The sequence below is a fragment of the Manis javanica genome, chromosome X (genome assembly GCF_040802235.1).
Source record: "Manis javanica isolate MJ-LG chromosome X, MJ_LKY, whole genome shotgun sequence".
NCBI lineage: Eukaryota > Metazoa > Chordata > Mammalia > Pholidota > Manidae > Manis > Manis javanica.
In genome coordinates, this window is record NC_133174.1 from 23,654,518 (window position 1) to 23,660,483 (window position 5,966).

The following is a 5,966-nucleotide window of genomic DNA, read 5'->3' on the forward strand; positions in this document are numbered from 1 at the left end:
TCACCCCAGTAAGTGTTACTACTGTCAAAATACAAAGATATTGAATATTATTGACTATATTTTGGATGTTGTACTTTCATGAGACTAACTTATACCATAATTGGGATTTAGGACCTCTTTATCCCCTCAACCTATTTTAACCACTCCCCCCTCCCCAGTAGCAGCCACCAGTCTTTTCTCTATGAAAGACCCCCTTTATTTTAATCCCTACCTAATCCCGTCATCTTTCCTTCTATCTTAGGGCAACTATGCTGATGAATTCTAGGCTATGTCCTTTTTTGTCTTTACCATGGACATATGCCGGCCTTCTCCAGGGCTCCAGATCACCCACCTCACCCCACCCCCTCACAACCCAGACCACCAACCTCACCCCAACCCCATCCGACCCCCACTCGTTTATAAGGGGAAGATGGATTTTGTGTTCTCCTGGTCCCGTGGACACCATCTCACTCCGTCCGTGGAGATGCACAGCTCTCCTTGCATGGGGCGTGGGTGGATGGAGACACCTGGAGACCTGTTTTAAAACTTAAAAGGAGAGGCTTTGGCACACAGAATCAACCAGAGACCTTTATTAATTTAACAAAAATGAAATACTTTCATTGGAAGAAATGGCAAAACTGAAGTGAACGCTGTGTAAGGGCAGTCTTTCAATAAGACTGCTGGGCATGGCGGCCAGGGGAAACTGCCCCTGGCTATGGGGTAGGCCGTCCGAGCTCAGTTCTTGTCGCTGTTGCCCAGGGTGAGCTTGTCAAAGAGGTACTCAGCCAGGCCGGCCTCCGGGGCTCCCGTCTTGCGCAGGATGCTGATATGGTCCCCCAGCTCTTTGATGGACCAGACTTGCTGGTGCAGATAGTGACGCTCCAGGAAATCACACAGGTGCGCGTCGCCCTTGTCGGTGGCCAGGCGGTGCAGATCTAGCAGGCTCTGGTTGACCCTCTTTTCCAGGCCCAAGGCGTACTCCATGGCCGTCACGCCGTTCCCCCAGTCGTCGCGGCCAGGATTCCTTATGTCCCGGAGGCTCAGGCGGCCGTCGCGCTCGTTTTGCAGGTGCATCAGCTTCTCAGCGCGCTCCCCCTTCCCGCGGGACTGGCGCAGGAAGAACTGGCCAAAGTGCTTCAAGGCCACATCATTTCGGTTGAAGTAGAAGGCCATGGACAGGTACGTGTAGGAGGCGGTGAGCTCCATGTTGATTTGTTTGTTGACAGCAGCCTGGCAGTCAAGAGAGTAGTTCTGCACCACTAGGGATGGCTGATCACCATTCATGGCAGGCAGTGTGGTGGTGAAGGCGCAGGTGGCCTCAGCGTGTTCCCACGGAGAACAATGAGAGAGGCTAGAGGCAGGCGGGCTCTGAACCAAGCAGCAGCTCTGGGATGGGACAGGAAATGCGGTCCCTTTTCAGTACCTGTTAGTGGGAGGAACCACTAGGGGCGGAGTCATGTGGTCACGTGGCAGTGTCGCGAGAGGACGGGGTCTTGTGGGGGTGAGGTGGAGTCACGTCGGGGCAGAGACATGTTGGGCCGGGATAGGGCGGAGTCACGGGCGTTCGGCGGATTGACGTGAGGGGACGCAGTGTGGCGGGGTCAGGAGGGGAGGTGGGGCTAGGCATGGACACGTAGCGGGACAGAGCGGCAAGGGCTCTGCCTTCTAGGTCCTATCCCGTTCAGCCTTGGTGGGGCAGGAAACCCAGGGCAACTGTGCACTGAGTGTCTTGAAATCACCTTTTTAAATCACAGCTTTATTGAGATATAATTTATATCCCATAAACTTCACCTTTTGAAAGCAAACTTTTACATGGTTCTTAGTATATTGGTGGAGTTGAGCAATTGTCATGACAATTTAATTTTGGAACATTTTCATCACTCCCAAGTTTAACACCCCATCCATTAGTAGTCAATCCCATCCCCTCTGCCCCCAGGCCTTCCTATCACCAATTCATTTTCTGGCTCTATAGATTTGCCTCTTTTGGACATGTCAAAAAAATGGGATCATACACACAAATTTTACTGAGCATAATTTTTTAAATCTTTATTTTATTGCTGAATAGTATTCCATGATGTGAATATACCACCTTTTATTTATCCTTTCTTCACTGGGTGGGTATTTCGGTTGTTTCCACTTTGTGGCTGTTATGAATAATTTTACCATGAACACATGAGTACAGACATTTGTGTGCACATAGGCTTTCAATTCTCTTGGGAATATACGTAGGCTTGGGACTGCTGGGTCGTATAACTGTTTAATATTTTGAGGGACTGCCAGAATGTTTTCCAAAGGGGCTGCACCATTTTACATTGCCACCAGCAATGTGTGAAGATTCCAGTTGTCTTTTGAAAAATGTTTTTAGTCATCTTCGTGGACCTGAAGTATTATCACGTTGTGGCTTTGATTTGCATTTCCCTAATGACTAATAACGTTGAGTAGCTTTGGAGGTACTTACTGGCCACTTGTATATCTTCTTTGCAGTAATGTCTACTCCAATCCTTTACCCCTTTCTAAGTAGAATGCTTTGTCTTTTTATAGTTGAGTTGTAAGGGTTCTTATGTTCTGGATACAAGTTCCTTATCAGGTATATGATTTGCAAATATTTTGTCCCATTCTGTGGGTTGTCTTTGCACTTCCTTAGTGGTGTCCTTTGAAGCACAAAACTTCTGATGAATATGATTAAGGTCAATTCATCTTTTCTTTGTCACTTAAGCTTTGGTGTCATATCCAAGAAACCACTTGCCTAATCAAGACTGATTTGGCTATTCTGGACCCATTGTGTTTCCCTATGAATTTTGGGATAAGCTTGCCAATTTCTTCCAAAGACGCCAGCTGCGATATTGATAAGGATCATAATTAAATCTATACATTATTTGGGGGTGTATTACTATCTTAACAATATTAAGTCTTCCAACCCATAAATGTGGGATGTCTTTCAATTTGTTTAGCTCTGAGATCTTTTAAAAAGTACATTCTGATTTAGACTGGGGCTGAAATTCCGAATTTCTAAACAGGCTCTCAGGTGACGCCAGACCATTTTCTGAGTAACAACACTCTAAAAGGGAAGAGGCTTCCATCCTTTGTTGTCTTAGTCTACTTGGGCTGATTTCAATATGTGAATTCGGCGGGGGCAGAAACATTCAGTCTGTAGCACTTACTGACGTTTAGAGTTCAGGAGGAAGCACACTTTGGCCTCCACAAGTAGAAATGCCTGTTCTTATCTCAGGGACAGTGCTTCTGATAGTCGTACTACATGTGGGTTCCTATGGGAATGTGTAGAGGCCTTCCTCCTATCAGGAAAAATTGTGAAAGACTTAAAATTGGCAAAGACATTGTTTACTGGATGTCCTTTTCAGAGCGCCCTTGTGGTTGTCTCCGCCTTTCATTGACTTTGAGCTATTTTATACCGCAAATTGTGAAAAAGTAACAATAATGCAAATGGTTCTTGTCCACAGGAATGCAAATGAATTGTGTCTGGTGGAATGCAACTGATTTTGAACCCATTTTGCATCTATTTGTGATTCATCTCAACATTCCTTCTGCCTGCCTGTATATGTATGGTTCTTGGGATTCTCCTCTAAAACATTTGTAAGGTCTTCCTCGTTTCCTCAAGAATTAATGAGTTAAATAAAATCTTCGTGTGTGCATATTTTATGTTTACATGAGAGTCATGATTTTTCTTTCTTTTTAGGTAATTTAGCACTCCTAATTATCCTCACCCCACTAGGAGCATAATCAAACGCACAGGAATTGGATTAGCACATGAAGCAGTTTGATGGGTTGCTCACCAGAGATGTGGTTCCAGAAAGTACTTGGCATCTAAAGGCATAGAGTGCCTGACTGGGGGGTGGACTGGAAGGAGAGCATCTCTGAGGAGAAGGTGGGAGTGGGCTGTCTGGGGAAGCAGGGAGCCAGTGCAAAGCAGCTGAGGAAGGTGGGGAAGTTACTTTGATTTTCTAGAAAAGGTCTGAGAGCTCCTCACGGTTTTGTGGTTCCAGGGAATCCAGCCAGCTTTGTGGCTCACCGCACTTAACAAGCTGATTGTTTGTGGAAACAGATGGAATACTTTCAGGCAGGTATCTACAGCACTGTAATAAAGAGTGTTACAGGCCTTCCGGGGTAAGCTGACGCACCTGTTGGTGTCCATCCCTATGTACATGAAGAGCTTGATTTGGCCCTAGCAGGTAATTGGTGGCAGATCTGTGTGCATGTGATAAATGGAATTTTGCTTCTTCTAACAGGCCCTGAGAAGAGCAGAGTAAGCATTTAATCTGAATCTTGAACAGCCTGTTTACTCTCTTACTTTTGATTAATGAGCAACCACCCTAGCCTGGCACAATCCCCAATTATTTTATGGGCTTGCTCACTTTTTTCCATCTGGTCGTGCCTATCCCATACAGGAATATCTGTCAATTCACTTAATATGATTACTTAATATAATTTTTATTTTCCCAAATGTCATGGCTCATGAAGAAAAACTGAAGTGATTCAGAGCTGGGGCCTCCAGGTGATGGGAAGCTCAGGCCTGGTGCTGGAGTCTGTCTATGCCCGCCTCTCCTGTCCAGCACTGGAGGGTTTTATCAGTGAGAACGGGCTACAGAGTGCTACAGTCACAAATCCCCCCACACACCAAATCTCCATGTATAACACAGTGAGAGCTTCATTCTTGCTCAGGGCCATTTTCCCTTAGTCTGTCCTCACCCATCACTCTGGCAAGCTTAGCAACAGCCAGTATTTCTGACGTCAATTCCCCAAGTAGCAGGGTGTGGCCAGAAACTCACAGGCACCCAGCTCTGTGTCTCAGGGTGCTGTTTTCCAAGGGTGGAAGACCAAGTCACGACTCACTCCCATGTATTATTGAAACTCAAGGAGTTGAGAAGGCTGTGAGTATTCTGGAAGGTGGCACACGCAGAGAAGCTTTGCTCACCCTTTCTGAGTGCTTTGTGACAGGGGAGGGGGAAAAAATGAGGAGGCTTACAGCGATGGACAGAGACATGGGAAAGTGCAAACGCACAAACTCCATTGGCGTGAATGTTTCTTACTGTTGGCCGCTGTTGCTACACATATTCAAAAGGTTGTTTGTGGACCCCAAAGGTGAACTAAAAGAAAGCGGTTTAGAACAGTCACTTTTGTCTTACGGAAGAACAAGAAGTTGAGAAACCATTGAGCTGTGCTGTATCTAGTCTTCCCTGCCAGGGTTTCTCTACGAAAAGCTGTGAAATGTGACACTACCAGGAGGGGCTTGTAGTAGGAGCTGGAGGGTAATCACAATTCTCTTTGGGCCTTGCAGGTGAGGAAACCCTTTTGCAGGTGAAATAAGAGGCTGTAGATCTAAGTAGACTTGTCGTCATTATTCCAGGGAGTCCCTCTGCATCACAAAAAAAGGAAAGATGGGATAAAGATGGGCCCAGGACAAGGAAAACAAAAGCAAAAACGAACAAGTGGGACTATATCAAGCTGAAAAGCTTCTGTACAGCAAAGGACAACATGAATAGAACAAAAAGGAACCCTACAGTATGGGAGAATATATTTGTAAATGACAGATCGATAAAGATTGACATCCAAAATATATAAAGAGCTCATGCACCTTAACAAACAAAAAGCAAATAATCCAATTAAAAAATGGGTAGAGGAACTGAATAGACCGTTCCCAAAAAAGAAATTCAAATGGCCAACAGACACATGAAAAGATGCTCCACATCGCTAGTTATCAGAGAAATACAAATTAAAACCACAATGAGATATCACCTCACACCAGTACGGATGGCTACTATCCAAAAGACAAACAACAACAAATGTCAGGGAGGTTGGAGAAAGGGGAACCCTCCTACACTGCTGGTGGCAATGTAAATTAGCTCAACCATCATGGAAAGCAGTATGGAGGTTCCTCAAAATGCTCAAAATAGACTTACCATTTGACCCAGGAATTCCACTTCTAAGAATTTACCCTAAGAATGCAGCATTCCAGTTTGAAAAAGACAGAT

The 5,966-nt window shown here is 45.3% G+C and overlaps 1 pseudogene; it reads right to left on the reverse strand.

Annotated features, from left to right (window-relative positions):
• Nucleotides 1-571: 571 nt before the first annotated feature.
• LOC108387269 (ferritin heavy chain pseudogene) lies at nt 572-1,344 on the reverse strand (annotated as a pseudogene).
• Between the last annotated feature and the right edge of the window lie 4,622 nt (nt 1,345-5,966).